The sequence below is a fragment of the Adiantum capillus-veneris genome, chromosome 5 (assembly GCF_014529385.1).
Source record: "Adiantum capillus-veneris isolate H3 chromosome 5, ASM1452938v2, whole genome shotgun sequence".
Lineage (NCBI taxonomy): Eukaryota > Viridiplantae > Streptophyta > Polypodiopsida > Polypodiales > Pteridaceae > Adiantum > Adiantum capillus-veneris.
Window position 1 is genome coordinate 123,955,637 of NC_140935.1, and position 27,628 is coordinate 123,983,264.

General features: G+C 41.8%; 1 long non-coding RNA gene across 1 annotated transcript in view; it reads left to right on the forward strand.

The window, feature by feature from the left end:
• Positions 1-25,949, forward strand: part of LOC147458038 (uncharacterized) — a 39,084-nt gene extending 13,135 nt beyond the window's left edge. The window contains exon 2 of the long non-coding RNA XR_015188015.1: positions 25,630-25,949. This is a non-coding gene — a long non-coding RNA (uncharacterized LOC147458038). The remainder of the gene's footprint in view (positions 1-25,629) is intronic.
• The last annotated feature ends 1,679 nt before the right edge of the window (positions 25,950-27,628 follow it).

A 27,628-nucleotide genomic window follows, 5' to 3' on the forward strand; every position in this document is an offset into this window, starting at 1 on the left:
GAACTCTCCTCGTGCTATAGATCTTTAAGGTCTCTTGGGATAGTTTCCTACGATGTGAAAAATCCTCTTCTTCTTCTTCTCTCTATACATCTCTATCAATGAGGCAATAGGTGGAAGGTAGCACCTAGGGCTATGATGGATTGTTGGCACCCACAACAAGAGTGTGCTAGCTTCACCACAGAGGACGACATGGTGCATCTACTCTCATGATCTTTACATCTTTCTCTCTCACAATCTCAAGGTCTCTCTCTCCCACTTTCTTGTCAACAAAGGCACGCATCCCACAATTGGCAACGCTTATGCCGCTCTACAAACTTGAGGAAGGTTAAACAAAGAGCTATTGTCGTTGCTCTGCAAAATAGGGGAAGGCGGGGATGAGCGGCACAAAGAGGACCCCCACACCAGAGGGGATCGTTTTCAATGACTCTCATCAAGAGTGAAAGAAATGGATCCCCAAAGCCATTTGTGCCTCACAACCACATGTTGAAAGAAAGAAACTTAAGCCTTTAAAGGGAGAGAGAGTGAAAGGGATATAGTTCTCAAAAGATGTGCACCATAAGATTTGACTAATAAATAAGATGTTCAATCGATTGGGATAGTAAATTTTTTTGATGATATGGAGCCCATGCTCTTAAATAAAAGAACTATTTTACAAACTAAAATAACAAAAACAAGGTGAAGGATCACGAAGGCCCGCCAATGAAGTGAAGGTTGTGGATGTTATGGAAAGGAGTCTTGTATAATAAATGTTTGTAGCTCATATTAGGGCATCCTCTCTGCATCAATTTGTATGCCAAATACGATGTCCTAACAAAAGCACAAAGGGTTCTTGATGAGCTTTCAATCCAAAATGTGGTCTTTGAGTTGCACTAATCGTAGGATAAGCCCAACATGGTTATGGCAAGGAAGCTCTCGGTTGTTTGAACCAAATATGAAGGGAGGGGCTTTTCCAAATGCAATCACCTATGCTTGCACCTTGGTCTTACACAATCCCTTCACATGGGGGTGAGAAATCACAATGAAAGTGCTAGTCAAGAACAATTAGAGAAAGATGATGTGCTTGGCAATGCTTTGGTCAATGTGTATGCCACATACGGTGCCCTAATGGAAGCACAAAAAGTTATTGCTGAGCTTTTCATGAAAAATATTGTCTCTTCAAGCACAGTAATTACATGATGTGCCCAACATGGATGTCATAAGGAAGAGCCTCTAAGTTGTTTTAATAGATGCAAAGTGAGGGTTTCTTCCACCTCGTCTGCAATTAATTTTCCTATTGTGCTCAATGATTGTAGTCTCTTTGGACTATTTGAATTGTTCTCAAAATGTCTTTGATAGCATGAGGGAAAAATATGGAATTATAGAACCCTACAGCTGCATGGTTGACCTAACTCATTTGGCTCAACGCAACTGCAATTGATGAAGCACTCTAGTGCAAATACATGAGTTTATGTGAAAAGATCAACTCAAACTTTGCATGTGTGCCCCACCTTTAAGGGTTGGAAGAGGCAAAAGCACATCTTCCCAAACTAGAATTCTTTCTATGGTATGCTACTTTCATACCACCTCCTGTCTTTAGATTCACTGGGTCAAATCCTTTGCAGTCTTGCAGGATATAAAACCCATCAAGGGGAGAGTTCACTCCAGCAACCTCGAGTATTAAGCTTCATGATTGATTCTCACCAGCATTGAAAAACAAGGTGGACAATCATGAAAACACTCTAAAACAAGAAAAACTTGCATGGACTAGTAGCACAACTCAACTACAGAGCTTGTACAAGGACTATGTTCAACTCATGACAATGCAAACATTATGATCTCATCCTCTCCAAAATTTAAAATTTATGAGTCTAGAATTGTGATCCCATTCTCATTTGCCCAGTGCAATTTTTCAAAGTCACTCATGGGACAAATATATAGGCACAAAGCTAGCTTTATACAAGCTCACTAGAGCAATTAATGAGTTATCCATCTGACACCCCTTGTACTACCAAAAACACATAAATTTAATAGCAGACCTTATCAAAGGTGGCAGGTACCATTTGTCCATCATTACATGTGTTGCACAAAGCCACTTAAGACTCAATGCAAGATTACTTGGGACAAACAACACACATAGTTTGAAAGGCTCAGATGCAATTGAGGCTTATAGGTACCATAATTCTATCAATACGTGCTCACAACAAAGACATTTATGCGAGCATGACTCATCTACAATATGCTGACCTATGAGAACTATTTTGACTATAATTAGATATTGCCTACATGGAAGGACTTCATGCCCTACAGAATGGATATGGTAAAGTGCACAGGTATATAAATAGCAAAACAATTTGGCTAAGTTTTGCTTCAAAAGCAGGCTATATTGCACAATAGTTGTATGTTGAATTCTGTTTACGGGCTCCATCTTAGGTCATTCGAATTGTGAACTAGTGAAGGTCTACTATCAAAAATCCACTAAGAAGGTATATAGAGAGACGATTTAAAAATGGCGTTCAACCAATTCTCTCCAGCTCTGCTACTACCATAGCAAAAACCTGCACAACATTAATGAAAGTATAAGTTCAACATTCAAAGTTTTTTTGGCTTTGTCGTGTCATTTCTAAGTATGCTTCCATCATAATCACCCATTTCAACCCTTATACATGTATAAACCTTAGGTCCTTTATTGAAAATTGTCCCTTCAAAATAGGATCCATCATCTCCATAAGCTATTCCCTACGTGTGAGTCAAGAAGTGCCTAACAAATATTGTTGCATTAGAAACATATTTCAAGTACAAGTGCGCAGACTACATTGGGAGGATGTAAAAAGCAAACATGCGAAGTTCTCGTAGTATATGGACTGAAAATTGATTTGCATAAACCCTCCCTTTGTGCCGAAAGGCAATGCCAACAAACCACCGTCCAAAGACAAGGTAAACTCAACAAATACCTAGATATGTAGTGTATACACACACAAGACTACTTCTATAACAAGATGTGACATACAATAAATTTTAAAAAAAACCAGCATATCTAATTAATACTTGATACATAGCTGAACAAGTTGAAACTAAGAATTGACTTGGGAGTTTCTTTCCATAACTTAAATACTCGATACACAGCTCAACGATTTGAAACTTTCCATCCATAACTTAAATACCTCAAATAGGTGTACCAAAGTGTCTCCTTAAAGGGAATCTAAAGAGATACCTTGGAAAGTTTTTTGAATGGAAAAGCTAATAAAAAGAAAAGGGAAAGTTGGCAAATTCAAGGAAAGCAATTTTGTATGTTTGGAAAAATGATTTTCTCGTACTCTGCTCAAGCGGTGTGTGTTAGTTGCGGAATGTCCACGCACGGAGAGACGCCACTCTCTCTCTCTCTCTCTCTCTCTCTCTCTCTCTCTCCGCCCCCCCTCCCTCCACAGAGTATGCACGAGTCTAGTGAGCCCAGTAATCTTTGTCTGCTAGACTTGTAAGTGCTGCCTCGCGACACCGTATGGGAATGTGTGCAGGGCAGGGCAGGGCTCTCTCTCTCTCTCTCTCTCTCTCTCTCTCTCTCTCTCTCTCTCTCTCTCTCTCTCTCTCCAAGGGCTACGTTGGGGAAACTGCTTTGGAGCAAGCCATTCAAGAGCAATGGGAAGCAGTTGAAGGTCGATCTTGGGACCTTTGATCAAATGAAGTGCAACACGAACTACTAGGTTGTCGACAGATGTATGAAGAGTGAAGACGGAATTGCAAGCATGGTGACAGAAAGCGAGGTGCAGAGGCGTATGCAGGAAACTCTCGAAAACGTAATGAAAAGTTCAGTCGTGCCAAGGAGGGAGTGCAAAGTGAGGGAGTCAGAGAGAGCATGGAGGAGGAAGAGAATAGCGTGGAGATCTGTGTATGTGTGTGTGTGTGTGTCTGGACTGGGGATAATACACTGGCATGCAAGAACGAGGCAAGGCATGGGCGGGCTCTATGCTGTGCAATGACCTTTCCTATCAAGCGAGCTCCTTCCAACTATGAGCACCAGCTGCTGTGCAGGGAAGCTAATTCGGCCAGGGAAGCAGCAGAATGCTCTCTCTCTCTCTCTCTCTCTCTCTCTCTCTCTCTCTCTCTCTCTCTCTCTCTCTCTCTCTCTCTCGTAGAGCACCAGCCAACAAAAGGCACACTGAGCTTCAACGTCGCTCTTCAAACGTCCATTCCATAGACTTTTCACGCATGCACAAGGGCCAACTTCAGTCACCATGAACTCTCCTGCCGCACGGTCGTCATTGAATGCACCATGAGGTAGCATTTTCCTTCCATAAATTAATCTACATCAAGGTCGTCCACGTGGACGGCCCATGGCAAAGAACGCCTAACACGACCCAACACTAAGGCCTTTTTTCAGCAGGCCAAAAAGGTGAAAGAGGACGAAAAAGATTGTGTGTGACCAAATTTTCAATGGTCCTCTTTAAAGAAAGAGGTACAAAATTGTCAATACCTTTCACAAAAACCTAAAAAATATATTAAAACACAAGCAGATTGTACATATGTCCTCCATCTGATCGACTTGCATCCACGGTCCAAAATTTGCACAAAAAATCCACCCACCCCACTATGGCCTTGTGCAGGCCAAAAAGAGATTGTAAGGACGTACTCATGTGAAAAATCAAAATTTTCATTTGTTTAAATTGTTGGTTGATGGGTCTCTTCGTTTCAAATCCTTTTTCAAATCCTTACATAATTTGATCATTATTATTTTTTTAAATGCCAACATGAACGCACAAAAATTCTTTTTGCCAAACAGACATAAATTAATTTTAAAAATCCTAAACAAGAGATCATGTAAAGAGTTAATATTGGTGGTGGGTAAAAGGCAAAACTAGAAGGACTGCCACCCGGTCGAGTGTTTCTAGATTTTTCTAGGGTCTAATGTAACCACTTGCCCCTCAAGGCTAGGCACGAGCTTGAAGCTATTTGTATACATCTTGGTGTCATGCTTCTTGAACATAGGTTGGAAATTGAAAATGGCCGCTTGAGGGATTTGATATTTGGCAAGAATTAGTGTAAACATACATATATACGGGTCTACATGTATTTTATTAATAGGAATCTTTGCGGATTCGATGGTCTTGGCTTTTCAAACTTGGACCACTTAAGGCTCCAACAGGTTCCCACGTTCGTCGTCACGCAAGACGCTTGCACCTTGAGATCCACCAATCTGCGTTGGCAGATGGCCCCACTTTCCTGCACGCGATCGTCATGCTGCCCCTCCACACACCATCTCTACCAAAGCGCCCCCCCCCCCCCCCCCCCCCCCCCCCCCCCTCTCTTGCCTCTGGTCGAGTGCTTAATGCCCATCTCTCAGCTTTGCTCGAGTGTTTAACGTTGGGCGATGGAGAGAGAGAGAGAGAGAGAGAGAGAGACTCTATGCCCTCCCCTGCGACGCCTACAACTGCTCCTTGCATGCACCCCGCAAGGCCCTGTCGCCTAGGTTCCGCTGCCCTTCCTCTTTCCCTCGTTCTGTGGCTCGGCCTCCGTCGTTCGCGTCCCTTCTCGGCTGAGACTGCAAGCGAGCACGCACTCCATACCACTATGCCGCCTGGATAAGAAGAATCGTTTTGCTCTCTCATGTCTCTTTTGACACACGGCACCTCTCTCTCTCTCTGTCCCCACGTGCCTTGCCCAGAATTTTCTCCATCAAAATGAAATTCAGCATTTGTCGAGATTCTTCTTAATTAGAGCAGCTTGCAAAATCGTGGGGACATACTGGTTGAATGAATAGTGTCTCTCCTCTTAAGTTGAGGATTGAAATCCCCTTGAAGACTATCTGAATAGATGTAAGGCTTGGGAGGATATGGTGTGTGAGAGTGGGGAGTGAGTCTCTACTCAAGGCAGCTTAACAGCAACAAAAAATGCAATAAATAAAATTTTTGTTTTAGGAACAAACTATATTTACTTGTAGATCTTTTGTTAGTCCGGTATCTTTTCTGGTTCATCCAACTGCCCATGTTTCTTTATACTCCATGTTCTTTTGTTGTTTGGAATGCATGTGCTTTTTTTTTTTGGGGTGGCAAGATGGTTCATAGTCCTGGTAAGTGTATAAATGGCCCAGAACTTGGATAAAATCAAGGTGCACACAGGACCTCCCTCACACCTCAGATACCTTTTGCCCGCACACATGTGAGATACAACTAAGTGGGACACCTAGGTTTTATCTACACAAACTTAAACATGTCTCTATCTGGGTCTAGTATTTAAAATAGTTTAGCATCGTCCAATTCTTTTGGAGGTGACAACGCTATGAGGTTCGTGTGGCACTCATTTGTATCACTCGGAGCCCTACCCAATGACTCACTGCTAAAAGAAAACCATTTTCTCTACCCTAAACAATCAAGATTTATGTAAAATTTCAAGTTGATTGTTGCATTTACAACTACTAGTGTGGCCAACGGCCTTCGGCCTCTCTCTCTCTCTCTCTCTCTCTCTCTCTCTCTCTCTCTCCCCAGAGCTGAATCCCCCGCCCCCCCCCCAATTATATATGTATAGATGATGCCCAAATTTTGACCTTTAAAATTAATGTGGAATGAAAATTTAGTGAGGATTTTTCCATTGTCAACCAATACATTTACAATACAAAATGAATGTAAGTACTGCAAACGAGTGTTGATTGCTTGCGGGTTTTTTGGAGTGCAAAGGAGACTCATTTGTGCCCAAATAGGGCGGTTAAAAGGACAATGAAGAAAGAGGTGGGGAAGGTCTTCTACTACTCTTTTGCATCTGGGGCAGAGACAGTTGCCTTTGCCTGCTTTGCGAGCTTTCTCCCCGGTCCAGATCCCTTTGAAGAGAATAATCCACAGCAAGGCCGTCTTCCGAGGGGTGGAGGGATTGGTCCACAACTTCGCAAACTTAAAAGACCATTGCTTGGGCTGGAGGGTGACCTTCCATCTCCGGTTAATGACCTCATGGGGAGAGGGGTTGGGAGCAGGCATGAGAGGAGGGGGGCGGTTCAGCCCAGCTCCATTGTGCCAACACAAACCTATGAGAGAGAAGGAGCCAAAATCCTGTAGGAGCCAGCATTGATGAGAAGGAATTGCTCGATACGTTTCCTGAGGTAGGAGATTTCCCAAGGAGCGAGGGAGAATTGAATGGAGAGATCCAAGTCTGAGAGCCAGCTTTTTTGAGCCGGTTGTTAAGGCTCTAGGAGCCCCCCTCACTTGGCAACAAGTTCTATTAGGCGACAGGAATAAACTCCACACCTTAGCTTGGAACCATGTTAGAGCCGAGTTCATGTGGCTGATTTGGAGGCAGCGAAATGGCTATTTGTTTGAAGGAGCTTTTCAGATTTCTTCGTTGAGAGTATTTTTTGATGATGTTCATCTTCAGGCTCAGAGGATCTCGAAAAAAGAATGCAGGATCTACCGGCTGAAGGCAAAAATGTTAGAAAGCATCGCCCAACATTACGACTGGCTCACACTTGATGAAGGTAGGAGGGAGTGGATCAATGAGATCGCCTTCGACCTGGAAGAAGCTGAAGAGGACCTAGAGAGGTCTAAGGAGTTGCTTGAAGCCATCCAGGTTGAGATTGAAATCCTCCCTGAGTGAGTGAATGTTGGGATTATCTTTGTAAGACTATTCAACTTAGATTGTACATTTAACTCTTTGCGACCTTACACTAACCCTATCCGCAGGTCTTTTGTAATCTTCTTTGCTTTCTTAATATAATTCACCTCACGCTTTTTTGGCAAAAAGGAGACTCATTTAATGCAAAATAAAGCTACATTGCAATCTATTTGCCGTTCAATTTTCCTAATATTGTTGACAAGAGAAGACCACCAGGATGGGTTGCAAACTTTATGCATTTTCATGATTTTTGTACCCTATAATTATTTTTAAGTGTTGTAGTCTCCTACGATTCTTTAGTTTCAAAAAGGGTTCTCTAGGTTTTTTTTTTGGCTTTTTAAAAGAAACCCTTAGTGTTGTGTTGGGTTAGGGAGAATTTCATTGTTTTCAGTGCATGTATGATGGACACTTACCTTTCATTTCACATCCTAACATGACTTTACTTTGCATTCTACTGTTCTAGAATGATAAAGTGAAGCTTCACCTTGCATAATTTTAATAAATTTTACACACACACATACATACATATATATATATATATATTATATAATATATATATACATTCTATTATTGTTTTAGAATGCTAAAGTGAAACTTCACTTTGCATAATTCTAATAAATTCTATACGCACACATATATTAATTAGTTCTATTTTTTCATCTTTCATTTCACAACTTCACATGGCTTTACATTTTTTGGATTTTATAGATTTGATTTCGATTAGTGTTAACATTCAAAAAAGTCTCTTTTATTAAGCGGCCGCTGATCGAGTTTTCTCCTCACAAAAAAGAAAACCGAAAATACTAGCAAAATTTGAGATTTGTAAAAAAATTTAACGACTTTCTCACATATTTCATCGGTTTTTCTTTCGTTTACCACGGTTTGCAGCTAGTTAGTCTCGATTTTCAATCAACTCAAGACTAAGTTGAGGCAATCCTTTCCCAAACATTGATACCAATTTAATTCAACCCAAAAATTTTATCACTTTCTTATTGTTGGAAAGCCGTCGTGACTCTTTCACTTTTTTTTTTTGGAAAAAGGAGTAAATTTAATTAACAAGAAAAAATGACAAATCATTATCCTCAAGGTAGGATTGAGGACAAGCCCTCATAGGTACACAAAGTTACATCTCATGAATGAGGCTGAACATGGTAAGCCTAGCGACAAAATAGGTTGACAAGCACAAATCTTTCCATCTCTGCCAAGGAGAGAGTTTCTGAATGTCATGTTGAAAATGTTGGCTGACACTCTTCATCTCTTGAATACATGATTTTGAGATACATTTAATCTCATACAAGAAGGGTTGAGGTGACACCATAGAGTTGACCTTAGGGTCTCTGTTTTTGCAAACCCATAGTTTTTCCTCTTTTTTGTATACACTTTTTTGGCTTTCTAAAAGAAGCTTTAGAGTTGAGTTGGTTTAGGCATACTTTCAATGTTTTCAGTCATGATTGAGACTTACATTAAATGTTATTTCAATTTTAAAATAGTAAATGAATCTTTTTATTTCGCTTTCATTTCATATCCTAACATGTCTTGACTTTTCTTGCATTCTTTTGTTTTAGAATGTTAAAGTGAAACTTCACTTGCATAATATCTAGTAAATCTTATGGATACACACACATACACACACACATACACATACACACACACACATAATTCACAACCTCACATGGCTTGACTTTTTTTACATTCTATAAATTAATTCTAGTCAATATTAAGAAAAGTCTCTTTTATTAAGCGGTCGTCGGCTGAGTTTCCTTCCTACACAAAGAAGCGAACCAAAAATACTAGCATAAATTTAAAATTTGTAAAATTTTTGAACTATTTTCTCATATATTTCACCAGTTTTTCTTCCCTTTACCATGGTTTGCAACCAGCTAGTCTCCATTTCCAACCGGCTCAAGGCTAAGCTGAGGCAATCCTTTCCTGAATACTGAAGACTCAACTTAATGATTTTATCACGTTCTAATTATTTTAGAAAGCCACCATGATTCTTTCACTTGTTTTTCCCCCAAATCTCATAATTTATGAGTGGATTATATTGAGCATATCATAAAATTTACAAAACAGCCTCAAGCTCAAGTCAAACCTTGAGATGCTTTTGACTTGAGGTGCTGAAGATTACAAAAATGGATGTCTGCCGCCTCTCATCGAAGTTTATCATAATCGGTGAACTATAGTTCTTTCTCCCACGTTCACAAGATGGCATGGGTATCCCTACACCAGTCTTTCGAGTCTTACTTGCTTTTGAGCATATATATCATATTGATTTAGTTCACGATGTTTTCTTAACAAGCCACCACCCACCTAAGGCTACTACAGAGTGCACAATCGTGCCCCCAAAAAGCAGCTCCAATGCGAGTATTGTGAACTCTACTCGTATGTTCCCTACCTTGATGGGAACCTCACAGTCCTTCCTCATCTGTCCAATGCCTCGTCGACGGGCATCGACCGCCTCACATCAAAAAGTGAGATTCCCTTGTTTTATTGATTTTACCCTAGCCGGTACCCCCTACTAGGGTGGATTAGCCAGTTTAGTCAAGCTGTATGATGGGCTATTTTAAGGAAATTCAAATCTTCTCATTTCCATCTCTTTTTCTTTTTCTTTTTGGCAAAACTCACAATGGTGAGTAAATTATATTGACAACCACAAAAAATTACATATTCTTGTCATGCTTGTGTCAAGCCATGACAACTCTTAGAGGTCACTAATACAACGGCTAAACGGGGAGCCACCCTGCGAACAATGCACGATGCTTACCTATGAGAGTAACCCGTTCCATTCATCAAAGTTCTCAAGTTTTTCAAAGGCCAAGATCCCCTCCCCCCGCTTTCTTGTATTATCTATTGTTTCCATGGTTATGTCGAATAAATGACCGTTCCTAGCCTTCTAGACCTATTTGAAGTAGCAGAATCTAACAATTTGTGTTGCAATAAGCAGCTCTTGGCTATTATGAACCTTCCCTCCCAAGAACAGATTGTTCTTATAGAAGCCTATCTTCCAGGTCCTTTGCACCCATTTGCATAATTTATCTGCAAGATGGTTCCTGCATTGCCATTCCTGCATTGCGAGCATCTATCCGGGCCAAAAGAGCCTTAACTGTAGTCGGAAAATCTCCCCACAACACCTTCCACAAAAATACCTTCATATTGAGTGGCCACTGTGGACACTAGATGTTCTCGGTGACTTCCTCCCATCTTGACTTTGGCCACTGTGGACATTAGATGTTCTCGGTGACTTCCTCCCATCTTGACTTTGGCCACTTCATGCCCCAATGTTTGTTCAATGAAAAGAACCAGTCTTCTCATTCCAATCTCTTACGGATTACTTGATGTTCCATGATTTTGAATCCAAATTATGTCAAAAGAAAAGATAGTTGAACTAAAACTATTCAAGTACAAAATATCTACCTCATAAAGCATGCAAATAATGAAAAAGATACAATGGATTTTATTCAATCCTTGTCCTAGTTTTGCGATGAGTCTTTTTACCTGCTCCTCTACCCTAACAAATGTCCACTGTTAGTAAGCATGTTAATTCTTGCACTTGAGAGGATGGCACCTCACCTTTTTCCCAGCATTTAACGAGACAATCTACTGTTGTACCTTTTGATTGCACTCCATGATACATCTATACTACTAGTAAAGAGACACCACCTCTAGCGATGGCATGGCCCCTCTTTTCCTCACTTGCCCCCACCCCACCTCCCTCCCTGCCTTCCAAGATCCCGGCCCACATCAAAGCATGTGAGAGAGGAACCATGCAAGATGGTTGGCAAAGCAACAGTACAATGGCTTAGGTCGTGTAGGTTCCGTAGATATGCGGTGGTATAGGGGGCAGAGGTATGGTGTCCGATCATGGCACTAGGAGGTGGTGATCTCTCTCTCTCTCTCTCTCTCTCTCTCTCTCTCTCTCTCTCTCTCTCTCTCTCTCTCTCTCTCTCACACACACACACACACACACACACACACACACACACACACACACACACACACACACACAACCATTGCCACCCAAACCACGGGGAGGCCGCTCTGCCTATCATAATTGATCTTCCTACCAATCCTTGTACATTGACCCCTCTCAACTGCATTCACTTTAGACAACACATAACCTACCTCCTCCTCTCATCCAAGCCAGATGTCACCGTGCTAGCCCTTGAAACAATCTTTCACCTATGAGGTACACTGGATGTTGATGGTTGGATGTTGGTTAAAGGTGTTGGCCCCAGATGGTATGATCCGATGCAACACCTAGCATGTAAGAACCTACAGAGAAACCTACAAAATTTAGAGAAATTAGTGTAAGAACCTCAAAGGTAAAAAATTTACCTTCAATATTTCTCATGCTTAGGTTTTCTATGTTTTGGGAAAAAAAAGTTTTTTTTCAGCATTGGAGTAGACCAAGGGTAGTGTTTGCTTAGGTGGGGGTAGAGGCACAATAGTAGTGCTGGACTTGGAGATGATGCACTCTATCTTCATGACTTGTGACGACATCCAGAAGTGGAAGCTCCTCAAGCACTTTTTGTGCTTTATGAAGTGCACCACGTTTGGCATATGTGTCGACCAAGGCAGTGCGAAAAGTATATGTTTGCCTCTAGAGGGACACCCTGGCTTTGCATTCACCAAAAACAACCTAAGGCTTCTTAGTACTGCCCAAGCTGGGCATACCCTGCAATTAGTGCATTCCAAGGGACAACCTCCAGGACACATGAAGCTCCTCAAGCACTTTTTTTGCTTTATGACGTGCACCACATTTGGCATACATGTTGACCAAGGCAGTGCCACGCACGACGTTTTCTTTCAACAACCATTGACTAACAATATCATCGTTAACTATTTTGGCCATATCAATATCTGGGGCACCACCCACAATTAGTGCATTCCAAGGGACGACTTACCCGATAGGATTGCAAGTGTATGTGATTGCATTTGCAGAGACGTCCTCACTCTCGATCCATTGAAAGCAGTCGAGAGCTTCCTCACCCTGACCCTTTCTTTCAAGATGCAAGCATATGCGATTGCATTTGGAGAGACACCTTGGATTTGCATCCGCCAAAAAAACAACTCAAAGATTTTTGGCCCTGCTATGTTGGACATCTCGATTCCTCTCTCTCTCTCTCTCTCTCTCTCTCTCTCTCTCTCTCTCTCTCTCTCTCTCTCTCTCTCTCTCTCTCTCTCTCTCTCTCTCTGTGCACTACCTTGGTCGACACGTATACAAGATGTGGTGTGCCTTGCTATGATAGCCCGCATCACTGCACACCCTCCATGTATCGCCCATGCGGCCAACCTTGGAGCTAAGCTTTAGTAGCAGTCGTAGTGTCGCTCCAGGCGCATGCAAATGAACGCATGTTTTGTGTGTCATCAAGAGCACCTACTCTCTTAAACCATGGTCTTCATCCATGCGGCAAGTCCGCCTCCTCTCTCTCTCTATAATATATATATATATATATATATATATATATATATATATATATATATATATATATATATATATATATATATATATATATATATATATATATATGCATGTGCTCTTTTCGCCTGTGTCGCAAGGGTTGCACGAGACACTGTCCGATGAAGCTCCTTGCGACACGTGGCCGAGGGGAAGGACTAGAAGTCCTCCTCACTTTATCTATAGTATAAAACGAGGATACATAGGCACAGGGTGCGAAGGTGTGCATGCCATATATGGCTAGGACAATTAAGTTTCCTTTGCATGGAGATTTGAGAGAGGTAATGAGGCTTCATCTTTCATTGAACATTGACACAGAGATGCATTTGCATTGCAAGAGGTGGGTAGATCCTCCACGTGGGGGGGGGGGGGGGGGGGTGGGGGGGGGGGGGGGGGGGGGGGGGGGGGGGGAGAGAGAGAGAGAGAGAGAGAGAGAGAGAGAGAGGCATGATGCAGGGGGTGGGTGCACTATCGAAGGAGTTGGTATAGCTCAGAGAGGCAAAGGATTGCTGCAAGCAGAGTGCATATAAACACTCGCTCGCTGTAATATTTGAGTGTGCCTGCAAGTGAAGGTGAAGCGTTTCGCTCTGCGCACATCTCAAGATAGCAACGGGGCCCGCATTCTGATATCTCGAGGCCTCTTGGACTCCCGGCTAAAAGCTCACACCCACCCGCTGCTCAAGGCATTGCTCGATAATCAAGATAGATCAGGGCTCTCAATATGCAAGCTATAGGCCATTGTGATCATCACCATGTGGCTGCTATTGTGGCCGTCTCCACCCTCGTTATAAGGGGAGCCAACTAGCATGCAAGAGACAGCTTGGCGCTGCATTCTTTCCTATGGCCATCTCTATGCATGCTCGCTAGTAACTCTTTCACTGCCAAGAGGACAAGGCAATGCTATGGCAAGTCCATTCATCATGGGTGTATGGAGAAGTAGCCACATGGATGAAAGTCTTGCATTTTTCATATAATATATAAATATAATATTTTTTAATTTATCCAATTCACATAGTTGATCTCAATATTCACAGATCATACAAAATTCTTGATTTACTGTGTTTTTCAACACATTTTTGATTTTTTATTTCTATCTTAACAACCATTTTTGGTCGAGGAAAAAGCTTCTTTTTGCTTGATGTGTAGTCAAACCTCAAGGCTCAAGGACACTCCTCCATGTCCCCTCGCCTATTGCCCTTAAAATGAGATGTTGAGTTTCACCTTTCTCTATCTCGTTATGTCGTGTACCTACATGAGTACTCTGCAGGTCCAAAACTGAGGGATGTGTTTGTTTGTTGCCACTCTGTCTCTCGCCTTCCATAGTGTTTTTAATAGTTAAAATTGAATGTGCAAGTTGAGGTAAAAAATCCTTCTCTCAACTACTCTTAGAAAACACATTCTTGGGATAGTTTCCTACCCGTTAAAGCACACATTGCAAGCATTAGAAATTTACCCGTTATGATTTCTAGGCAAATAGAGCTTGTAGTATGCAATTTGTCTAGTTCCAAGGCCTGATTTTGATGATGGTAGTTGATAGCTACTGCAAAAGTAGTCCACATATATGAAGTGTCATCGAAGCATTGCACGTGATAGGAGCGTATTCATCAATAGAACAATTTGAAATAGGGATGCAAAAAATGGAACTCATGCTATGATAGCACACATTTTGCGCGCGCGCGCGCGAGAGAGGGAGAGAGAGAGGAGCTGGAAGCTTCCTTGTGCAAGTTTCATCAGGTAGTAGTTGAGAGCATTTTCTTGTAGGCTATAAATGATTTCCAAGATCCCGAGTGTAGCATTTAATGGTCTAGTAACTTGTGTATAGCGGAAAATAACATGAACATAGTGAGCATTTCATTAGAATAGATTCCTAATGAGAATAACAAGAGTGCTTGGGTGGAGACCGTAGGACTCCACTATTAAGACCATAGCTCTCGACCGTGATGCCCCGTTAATTGCACAAAGGCAAGCGCACTGCAAGGTTCAAAAATCCTTATTCTACTTAGTCACATGCAATTAATAATACCAACCATTTATAGCTAGCTCTAGGACCTCCCTTCTTGAGCAAGAAAAGAGAAGCCTTGTGTTCTGATACCAATGAAACATTTAATGGTCTAGTAACTTGTGTGTAGCGGAAAATAGCATGAACATAGTGAGCATTTCATTAGAATAGATTCCTAATGAGAATAACAAGAGTGCTTGGATGGAGAGACCAACAAAAAGTATAACACCTAGTTAGATAGCATGAACAATACTTCAAAAGAGAGAGAAATTAAGCAATTGACAATAGTTGAGGGCTGGATCTCTATGGAGCCGGTCCCCCCTCCAAAAGGCTTTGTATTATGGTTTCTCCCATCAAGAGAGACATTTTACAATAAGATTCTTTGTGTTCCTTCAATACTAGCTAGTGCAATGAAGATGGAAACTTCAAGCACTAAGCAGAACACTTTTCAAACACGCCATCAATTCCCTCACGGTCTCAAACCCAAGACCTCACACACCTTCAAAGATGGTGAGAGCTAGCGGGGTATGAGAGTAGATTGAGAGAAAGAAGGAGTAGTCTTACAAGAAAGATGTACATCTCCTCACATAATCACTCATATTAGCATAGCTTAGCTTAGTAATTAGCATGGTAGAGGAGATGAGCATGCATTGAAGCTTGGCTCTTGGTTGGATTTGCATCACAAAGCCAAGAGTTGTTGGTGTAGGCCTCCCTTCTCACAAGCTTGGAGTAAGTGATAAGCTTTTCATTAAAACTTGAGAAGAGAGATAGAGTCTTCTTACTCTACACATGAGCTTGTGTGAGTGTGTGTGGATAATTCCCATTGAAAAATCAGCCCCCTCTCTCTCTTGGTCGACCCCTCTTGCTATTTGCTCTTGCTAGCATCTCATTGGACCTCCCCAAGATTAGCCAATAGGATTTCAGGAGCATAAGTGATAGCCTTCTGACATGTGTCCCCCTTTCCCCTTTTGTGAGAGCTTTATATGATTAATTAGTTCAACTAAAATCTCATTGGACCCCTTTGCCTCCTGGCCAATAGGAATCAGGCAAGCCATTCGGCTGTTGAATGCTCATTGGACCCCTTGGGAGACTGTCCAATAGTCTTCAAGAGAGCTTAATTCTTATTGGTTCTTTTATTAAGGGGTTTTAAATTAATTAAACTAGGTTTACTTTAGCCTAATTTTCCTTGGTCCACCTCCATGGCCATCCAATAGGATTTGATTACACCTTGTGGGCATCTGGCTTAGGGAGCTGACATGTGTCCCTCTTTTCCCTTGTGTACAAATGAAGCTTGTGAGTGTGTGTGGGTGTTTCTCTCTCATCCCCTACTTCTTGGGCTCGCCCCCTCATATGTAGGGACTTGTGAAGACTTTTGTACACACACACACACAAAGCATCCAAATTTCCTAAGCTTTGACCTTTGGACACAACCTTTAAATTTTGGAACCTTAGGATTTTGGAAGTCTTAATGGGCTAGAACTTAGGGTCTTTTAAGCCTATTGTTGCACATTGCTCTTTTGCAGATGCCCCCCCCCCCCCCCCTTTGGATCTCTATTTTCCCTCCTTTAGATCCCTGCTGTGGCTGGTCTGCCAGCTTAACCAACATTCTAGCTTTTTCTCCCTTGGCACTTCCCCATAATAAATTATCAGTTTAACATGAGAAAATCATTTAGGAGAATTAGATATTAGTTATTATGACACCGAGGGGCTAATTTTGTCGCAGGGCGTTCACTATGCTGAGGGGCTAGAAAGAGGGGAAAACATGGCACGTTGTTGTCACCATATCGTTCTAGAGATACATTGCGAACTCTAGTTGGTGTGAGCACAAGGCTGCGGAGCTGCACCTCATAGTGTTTTCCACTTGCAAACCAAGTTGGACATGCACCCTTCTATTGCTTTGAGGCGTCCACCCCAGGAGCTTGTGTGTTTCTTCACAGGAGGGTTATCCACCTGCCGAGTTCTCTCTCTCTCTCTCTCTCTCTCTCTCTCTCTCTCTCTCTCTCTCTCTCTCTCTCTCTCTCTGGGTTGTAGATGACCTGCACAACACTTATAAGTCTTACTGCCCTGCGCTGAAAATGAAGGCGAAAACCCCTGGAGATGGCGTTGCAATGGACACCCTAGAGCCGGAATTCATGTAGTGTCTGTGGGAGCTGAGAGAGAGAGAGAGAGAGAGAGAGAGAGAGAGAGAGAGAGAGAGAGAGAGAGAGAGAGAGAGAGAGAGAGAGAGAGAAGCAAAGGAGAGGGTTCGGAGGCGTGCAAAGTGGAGGCACTAGACAGGGCTAAGGTTTAATAAGTAATCCAAGGCTTGTTCTTCACAGTCCCGCACTTCAAGGAGCTTTTGAGTGGGATTTTATGAGTGCACAAGGTAGTTGTTAGTGAGTAGGTGGCGGGATCCAAAATTCCATTGATGTGCGGGTATAAGCCAAGGCAACCACTTAGATGTGATGGCGTGGCAAGTGGGGTGTTCGAGTAGACGGTGAATGTGTTGCACGTGGAGGCTCACTTCGGCCGCCTCTCTCTCTCTCTCTCTCTCTCTCTCTCTCTCTCTCTCTCTCTCTCTCTCTCTCTCTCTCTCTCTCTCTTTGCGGAGCCTGTTTCTCCCTCTCTGAGCGCGTTGAGCGTCGTGGGCTACACTGGCCTGCGGTTGGCCGGATAAAGGAGGACTCAACACATGACAGGGAGGGGGATGCGGAATCCCTCCCCCCATTATACTTAGTATAGATTATAAAAGGGCGAGGAATACCCCCTCCCTTCGGCCGACACGTGATGGAATGAGTTTCACCGGCATGTATGCACCTACAACTCTGGTGAGACAGGGATTTGAGCCCCTGCGAGAGAGAGAGAGAGAGAGAGAGAGAGAGAGAGAGAGAGAGAGAGAGAGAGAGAGAGAGAGAGAGCCACACTAGTATGATTAGAATTTGGACATGAAAAACTTAGATGTGTAAGCCGATTGGTAGAGTGAGTGTGTCTGTTGCATGGCTTGATTTTTGTCGGGTGGCATCCTCTTAGTTTTTTGGTATTTTGCTTACCTTCATGATTACATTTGGACATGGAAAAACTTAAATGTGCTAAGAGCATGTCCACACGCAGGGGTGGCACCCCCGCCGGCTCTGTCCAACCCCCGCAATCTACGCTCCTTGAGTGTGTAGAGGGTTCGCACGTTGGGCAGTAGGCCGCCACGTGGAAGTTGTTGACTCTGCTCACTGGCCGGCTCCAGCTGGCCGGCTCTAGTCAACCAGCTCCAGCCAGTAGCGTGCCAATAGCACTTGTTGACTCTGCTGACCGGCTCCAGCCAGCTATGGCCCACGCGCTCAAATCAATGCGTCCCCGATCAACCATGCTAAAGAGTGCCAACTTTGTCGCTTTCGACAGAGTGTAACAAAGCACCGTTGTGTTCAACTGCATGCAAACTAGTAGCACTTGGCTTTTCATTACCATCCCTCCAAGGAATAGGTCGTTCTTGAAGAACCCTGTTTTCCAAATCTTTTGTATCCATTTACACGTCTTCCCCCTTAGGCCCCTTAAAGTTGGGCAGTCCTTGAAAAGGTCAGAGATGTGAAAGTTAAATTTTTGGATGACATTAATGCAAGGTTGTTTTTTGCTAAGCATTTTATTTATATTTGGATGTTTTCCGAATGTGTTTATTGCGGGTGGGCACTAGGTAATTTTCTTGAATAAAGGTTTTTCTTGAAATTCAAATCTTCTCATTTCCATCTCTTTTTCTTTTTCTTTTTGGCCAAACTCACAATGGTGAGTAAATTATATTGACAACCACAAAACATTACATATTCTTGCCATGCTCGTGTCTAGCAATGACAACTCTTAGAGGTCACTAATACAACGGCTAAAAGGGGAGCCACCCTGCAAACAACGCACGGTGCTTATCTATGAGAGTAATGTGTTCCATTCATCAAAGTTCTCAAGTTTTTCGAAGGCCAAGATCCCCCCCCCCCCCCCCCCCCCCCCCCCCCCCCCCGCGCGCTTTCTTGTATTATCTCTTGTTTCCATGGTTATGTCGAATAAACGACCATTCCTAACCTTCTAAACCTGTTGAAGTAGCAAAATCTAACAATTTGTGTTGCAATAAGCAGCTCCTAGATTTTATGTACCTTCCTTCCTAAGAACAGATTGTTCTTATAAAAGCGTATCTTCCACGTCCTTTGCACCCATTTGCATATCTTACTCGCAAGGCGATTGATGCAGGGCATTCCTTGGAAAAGTGGAAAAGGTCTTTGTTAGCCATTTTGCATTGATAGCATCTATCTAGACCAATTCCCCTAGCAAAAGCCTTTACCCCAATCCGCAAAGCTCCCCATAGACCTTCCAGAGAAATACCTTCATATTGAGTGGCCATTGTGGGCACTAGATGTTCTTGGTGACTTGCTCCCATCTTGACATTGGGCACTTCATGCCCCACTGTTCGTTCAATGGAGAGAAGAAATCTTCTCATTTCAATCTCTTAAGGATCACTTGATATTCCATGATTTGGAATCCAAATTATGTCAAAAGATAGTTGAACTAAAACTCTTTAAGTACGTAATGTCTACCTCATTAAGCATGCAAATAATAAAAAAGATACAATGGATTTTATTCAAGCCTTGTCCTAGTTTTGGGATGAGTCTTCGTACTGGCTCCTCTACCCTAACAAATGTTTAATGTTAGTAAAGCATGTTCATTCTTGCACTTGAGAGGTCCCATGGATGGCACCTCACCTTTTTTTCCCAGCTTTGAACAAGACAATCTATTGTCATACCTTTTGATTGCTTTCCATGATACATCTATACTATTATAAGAGGGGGAGGATCCCCTTGCCTCGGGACACGTGATGAAAGGAGCTTCATTCGTCCTGTGTGCACCTACCACTTCGACGAGACAAGGATATGAGTGCCCGCACGAGAGAGAGAGAGAGAGAGAGAGAGAGAGAGAGAGACGATCGAAGACCGTTGGCCACAATAGGTTTGCCAAAGTGTCTCATTAAGGGGAATCTACAAAGATTCCTTGGCCTTAGCAGAAAAGGAAAAGGAAAAGGAAAGCGCACACTTTGCATTTTTAACAAAAAGCTTTTAAAAAAATGCTCATATGAGCTTGAATGAAAGGTTTTTAATCTTTCGAGACTAAAGAGGTTTTTAATCTGTTGAGATGTTTACTCTGGTGTTTTGGGAATTTTGGAAAATTTGAAGGGCATTTTGGGAATTTTTGACAAAATATGAGAGATATTTTGGGAATTTTTGAAATGTGAGGGATACTTTGGGAATTTCCAATCTTTATTCCTTTTGGACAATTGAGATCCGTTTTTGCACACTTAGCATGTAATTTGTTGCAAATTAGATCCGTTTTTGTGCGCTTAGCATGTAATTTGTTGCAAATTACCTCGCAAAAAAGGTTAAGCCTAGATTTAGCATCTTGTATTGATAGACAATCAGTCTTCTTACGAAAAGCTTTTTTTTATGTGGAGAAATTTAATCTCATAACAAGGGGTATTTTGGGAATTTTGGAAAATTTGAAAGGCATTTTGGAAATTTATGTTGGGAATCTTAGCATGGGAAAAGAGAGATATTTTGTAGAGGGGGCACCTGGAGGAGAGAGACAGAGAGAGAGAAGGGAGAGAGAGAGAGAGAGAGAGAGAGAGAGAGAGAGAGAGAGAGAGAGCAAGCATCGTGACATCTATCATGCAGTGAGGGCGATCGAGGGTTTGGAAAAGGGAAGGATGGCTGTCAACTATGTTCGTGAAGGCAGACGCTAGCGGAGAGAGAGAGAGATCTCGTGAGCAGAAGCAAGAAGCATGGGGTTGTAGATCAGGCTGCCAGAAGGAACTAGGGTGGCTCTCTCTCTCTCTCTCTCTCTCTCTCTCTCTCTCTCCCCCCCACACACACACACACACACACACACACACACGTTATCTCGTTTGCTTGTTTGCATGATCAAATCCGTCCGAGATGTGGTCTCTCTCCCTCTCTCTTTGCGTCTCTCTATCTCTATCTCTCTCATTCGTTTGTTTGCAGGTCAGGTAGGAGGATCTGTTTGCGATTCGAGGGTGGTGGAAGAATGTGGTGATGAGCTATGAAGGTTAGGAGTTGAACCAAGGAAGCCTGGAGAGGGCAAAGTCCTCCTGAAAAGAAAGGGTTGTACCCGCACACGGGGCAATGGTGAAAGGGATGAGTGTGCAAGAACAAGTGTCTTAGGAGAGTGCGCCGTGGGAATGCAATGTACGAGAAAGAGTAGAGACCGCATCTTCTAAGATTCGCCTTTATAAGTGTGGGTAGAGCCAGTAGGACTTTTTCACAAATGCATTAATTAGTTTGGGGAGGGGGAAGAAAGGAAAAGGGAAGGGTGGGAAAAAAAAAAGGAAAGGGGGGGGGGGTTGCATCCTTTTTTTTAATGCCTCAAAGGGAGTTCAAGGACCAACGTAGACATATAACCTAATGGTTTATGTTGAGTTTCATACTATGTAGGCGATGAGTTCAAGTGCTATTCATTAATATTGGTTTTAAGTGGTGACGTGCATGGACATGCTAATTGGAGATGCTAAAAGATCTTGGGTAGATTCTATCTAATGAAAAACAAAAGTGGAGCAAGTATGTTTAAAATTTAGACATGAAAAACTTAGATGTGTTAAATCTAAGTGTGTGTGTATGTTGTATAGCTTGCTTTTTGTTGACATGTATCCTCTTAGTTTTATGGTATTTTGTGGACGTTTATGATTGATATGTTTAACATTTGGACATGGAAACAACTTAAATGTGCTAAGTCTAGTGGTAGATTGTGTGTGTGTGTGTGCGCGTATGCACACATGTGCATGTATGGCTTTTTCACAGGACCTAAGTTTACTTTGGAAATTGACATGTCCTAAGTGTCGAGCTATGCATAGAGGCCTACCATCACACCCAAGTTGTTCCCACCTAAAACAACGATTGTAGATTGGTTAATAGCTTTAGGATAATAGCTTTAATTAAAAGGTATTCCTAATGGCATCAAAAAAATTAAAAAGTACTCCTAATTCAAAGATTCCCTTCAAAAAAAAAAATGATACGTTAATTTATAGCACGTAATGACAGGCAATGACGAAACACATAGATTTGCAACAATATTATTTAACAAGCATGAATATAACATTGAGAGAGAGAGAGAGAGAGAGAGAGAGAGAGAGAGAGAGAGAAGAGAAAACGCTAAAAATAACTTAGAAGAAAACTTTTTTTAAAAAAATGAAAGAGAAGAGAAACACCTATTTATATGGACACAAAAAGTCATTGACTTTCCATCTTTTGACATTCCACCTTTTTCCGTCTTTTCATTTCCAAAATTCACCCTTTATTTATGCACTTAATATGTTTTGAAAGAATTTTTATCTTTTCATTTCCAAAACTCACCCTTTATTTATGCACTTAATATGTTTTGAAAGAATTTTTATTTTTCTGAGATTGAGGAGACCTATTTGCAAAGAAAGAACATTACTGAAAATAACTCGAGAAATTCTTTCTGGACATATGAAGAAATTTCCATGTAGAGGGGTGCAGATGAGAGCAAAGGTGTTGACTGTAAATTTAGAAACAAGGTCAGGGCTGTTCTTCTTTCTTTTAACCCCACCAAAAGCACTAGGTGAAAACACAAATAATACCACTCACTGAACTCACAATATATAGTAAGTAATCTCTCCTTTGATATATTACAGTTGGATATATTACAAGCAAATTCAAATAAGATTTTATGAGGCTTGAGCCTTGATAAAAAGAATAGTGGCTTTGTTATGCTTGTGCAAATCATCTACCAAACCCTAGCTCGTGCTCGCTTTGGGGCAACCCCAACGGTCGCACTACGGGTTGAGGGCCCCTTCGTTGGGTTGTTTGAAGGCTCCAAGGTGGACCTGCATTGGGCTCAGAGGGATTAGCAGACTGTGGGCCTATTGGGGGGGGATTGGCCTTGCCTACGAACAGGAGAGTTCATGGGATGGGACTCTCAGCTGCCCGCACCCTCCTTGGTAGTGTATGGTATTCTGAGAAGGCTTATTTTTGCGCAAAGGGCTTGGTTGTTGTCCTTCTTCCTACGGAGTTGAAGACGCTCGCCAAGTGGCTTTTGCTGGCTCAATGGATCGGGTGCGGTTGTTGCAGATCGGGTGCGGTGGGTTCGGCATGGTGCTGAGGATTGTTAGGACATGGTGGGCATGGCTCGTCATGGTGGTGAGGATTGTTAGGACATGGTGGGCATGGCTTGTCATGGATTGTTAGGACATGGTGGGCATGGCTCGTCATGGTGGGTTCGGCATGGTGCTGAGGATTGTTCGGTATGGTGGACATGGTGGGCATGGCTGGTCATGGTGGTGGAAGTCAAAGGCGGTTTCTCCTGGTGCTAGGCTCTCTTAGACAGCTTGTTGGTGATCGATTTTGGGCGGGACGTGGTCCTGTGATGGGTGGCCTCCAGTTTCACAGCTTGCTATAACTCTTCGACGTGGCGTGATGGGGACTCGGGGCCCCGCCCTGCTTTCGATTTGAGGTCTTGCTTGGTTTGAGGGCAATGTTTAGCGTTGTTGTAATGTGGGTTTGAGGGCTCCCTATAAAAGCCCTCGGGACTCTATGGTTATGGTTTGATTATGTGGAGGCATGGCTCGGTGTGAACATGGTGGTTGATGTTTTTTTTATAAAAAAATTAATCTATCTACACTCACAATTGTGAGTTCTGCTTTATTAAAAAAAAGGATTATATGAGACTTGGTTTAACGAAGGTTTCCTTTAGATCTACTCTTTTTTTTTTTTTGCAAAACTCACAATCGTGAGTGGATAGTATTAAGAACATCAAAAATACACACCAACCTCGAGCTTGGACCGAGCCTTGAGGATCAAAGGATTACAAGTTTTTTGCTTGACAGAGAGATCACAACTACTCCTAGGCTTTACTTATTACAAGATGTCATGTATTGTTCTAAACTAGTTCTCTGAGGCTTGTTTGCCTCTGATCATGTGGATCGTCACTCTACTCTCTGGTATGATTTCACAAAGGCTTATCACAGCCAGTTCCCCCTCAAACATGTGGCGGTTCCTTGCTTGCCAAATATGGTGAAAGGCAGTACCTGATTATTTGAGTGCAGACAAGAAGAGTAGGACTTCCCAACCTGTTACTACCAAAGAACAAATATTCTTGAAGAACTTAATTTTCCATGTCCTTTGAATTCACTTGCATATTTTCCCAGCCATGCCACTGATTGCCTGGCATCCCATGAAAAGGTGGGCTAGGTCTTCACTAGTTATTCTACAGCTCGAGCAACGATCGGATGCGATTCCTCTTTCTTGTATCTTCACGCTTGTCTCGGTAGAGCACCCCACATCACTTTCCACAGAATTATCTTCATATATTGAGGCCACCTTGGCTTCCAGATGTTCTCCATGACTCCCTCCCATCGTTTTTTCGTCCAATGCTTCTTCCATAATTTGTTGAGGAGGCTACATGATTAGCCTCGTGCATTAATGCATTTAGATCTACTCTTATCAATGCCTCCTTTTTCTCCTATTGTGTGTCATCCACCATTTTATCCATACTACTAAATAAATTGGCTTACTACTAAAAAAAATAAGAGGTATTCCTAAGAAAATGCTAAAGGAAAAATGAAAAAGTAGAGAGACACCTATTTATATGGACACAGAAGGTCTTTTGACTTTTCATCTTCATTTGTCTTTTGATTTTTCACCTTAGTTATCTTTTGACTTTCCACCTTCTTTTGTCTTTTCATTTCCTAAACTCACCCTTCACTTATGCAATTAATTTTTTAAGACAAATAATTTATTGCCAATTGTGTAATTTTTGAGAGATGCAAATTGCAAATGTGAGAGCAAATTGGAGGAAGATATTACAATGTCACATACTATTTCTGGCTATAACAACATGCTTTTTAATTGAAATTAAATAGCCCATGTTAGCATTTTTCTCTCTCTAGATTTTCAAAACGCTGTGATGTATGCTCATTTGTAGCAAATCACACTTTTTGGTGCGAGCGTAAAGAGTGTTCTCAAAGCTAGTTTTCTGGATGATCCCCCACCTCACCCCACAAACTCACAATTGTGAGTGGATTTACTAGCTTTTCCAAAATAAATGTACAACACAACCTCAATCTCGTGTCAAGCCTTAAAGGATTTCGTATTACATTGACAATCTATTGGGCCTCACCACGAGGCGAAACCCTACCCTGTATTCCATTAGAATGGCGTTAATGGCCTTGTCCCACTCATCCAAGACCTTCTTTTTACCAATGGATACAATCAATTCCCTGTACGATCTCCATGAAACTGACAGTAGAGAGACTATTCTCAAAAATTCGAATGTTCTTGGCCTTTCATATTTGTTTGAAGTAGCAGAATCTAACAATTTGCATGCAAACTAGTAGCACTTGGCTTTTCATCACAGTCCCTCCAAGGAATAGGTCGTTCTTGAAAAACCCTGTTTTGCAAGTCTTTTGTACCCATTTACACGTTTTCCCCATTAGGCCCCCTTAAAGTTGGGCACTCCTTGAAAAGGTGAGAGAGGTGAAAGCTAAATTTTTGGATGATATTAATGCAAGGTTGTTTTTTACCGAGCATTTTATTTATATTTGGATGTTTTTCGCATGTGTTTATTGCAGGTGGCCATTAATTTACTTGAAAAAGGGTTTTGCGAAGAAACATATATGAAGATGAGGATGAGGGGAGTAGGTGACACATGGCAATTGCATTTCTTTTTCACATGATCTTTGAGATGGATGGGAGAATGCTAGATTTTGGTGACAAGTTCTATGGTTTCTTGAAGAGTCTTTGAGTTTGATGTGAGGGCTTGGTGTGTGGAGTGGATTGTGGACGGGATGGTGGGTAAGCTTTACTATGGCATATCCTTCCTAGTGAGAGACTAGTATGTGACCCGCACGATGCTGCGGCCAAGAAGAAGATGCTACAATCTTGGTAAATATCCTCTCCCCCCCCCCCCCCCCCCTCGGCCCCGAGGTGACATCCAAGTAGTCTCTATGTATGAGTGCTTCATTGTGAAGCTCATGAGATCAAAAATATTTTTGAGTGGTATAATGGTTTTCCATCGTCTATCGTATTTCCTTCAATCATTCAATCATTTGTAATGTAAATTCAACTTCTTATGACAATGAAAAGTGCAAAGACAATTGAACCACAACTAAAGTATGTGACCCAAAGAGTGGTGCATGGCAAAAAATAGTATCATCAATGCCATTGAATCTCTTAAATCTATAGCGGAACTTTAGTTTTACTCACTCATTTATGCATACAAAGGGAGCTACAAAAGCATTTGTAATGGTTACAATTTTCAAAAGCATCTGTAACACAAATATAAAAATCTAGAAAAAAAGGCAACGCCTAATTTTGACATTCTCAATGTCTATTTTGAAAACAAATAACTCCAAATCCGATGCCAATGGACCTGCAAATAACAAAATATGTAATGCATACTAACATTGTATATTCCATGCAAAATATCAAAAACTATTAGAGAACGAATGAAACAGGCAGTGGCATACCATTATCATACAAAGGATGCCTTGGTGTAGTCGTAGTTGGTGGCAGATAATAACTGTAACAATAGCCAAATTCCCTATACCTATCATACATTGTCCACCCTTCTTGCAAATGAGATTCCACAAACTCTATCATCCACTACTCATTTGATTCTTCCACAAGGTCTACATCATATACGCCTTGTGTATGCACATCATAATGTTCAATGGACTGCTCCATGATTTCCAATGCAAAGCGTTCCATAGGAGAAACTTTGCTGCTTACAAACGTGAGACAAACTTCAACCATATACATATCATCATTGCACCCAAAGAATTACTAAAAATAATATAACATGCATTACCGTTGTCTGAAGTCGTCTACAATGGTCATGACAATCTCATGGGGTTTGAAAGGCGCTACCTAATTATTTGGGACTGTAGAAAGCATACCAATTCTATAAAAGTAAGAAAATTTTTACCGTAAACCCAAAGACAAATTTTACAAAGAGATTCAAACAGGACAAAAAATAACCTAAAATCTGTCGAGCTTCTGAGTACGTCATCTCAACCTTGAAGCTCACCCTACCAAAGAGTGCCATATCCTAAGAATGCAAACACAAATATAGTACTTGAAGCCTCTTTTTTAATGAGCTTACATTTTTCAACCCACAAATGTAGTATGTCACATTGTTTTGATGCAAAGATCATCTAAACCAAAACCTAAAATATTAGGCTAAGTAAACTCTACACCTTTATGTCATGCACACAAAGCAACACGAGCATAAAGCCAAACAAAAAAACATGGTCACTACATTACTTTACCAACACAGTTCAACGCAGTGTATGCTTTAGTACATCACACAAAAGTAAATGCTTGAATTATTCGTAGTAGCCAAGAATGAAGGCACTTATATGGTACGGGCATTAGAAGCTCGAGCCATTTTTGTTATAAGCGCATTCATTCGGTTCAAGTGAACTTTAAGAATTGTCACCTCTCCTTCAAGAGCACGAACTTGCCCCTTAAGTGCATCAATCTGGATTTGGCATTCCCTACCAGTCAAGTATGAGTTCGTTACCTATTCAAATTGTTGTTGCTCTAGGCGTACCAGCATGCCAGACTGGT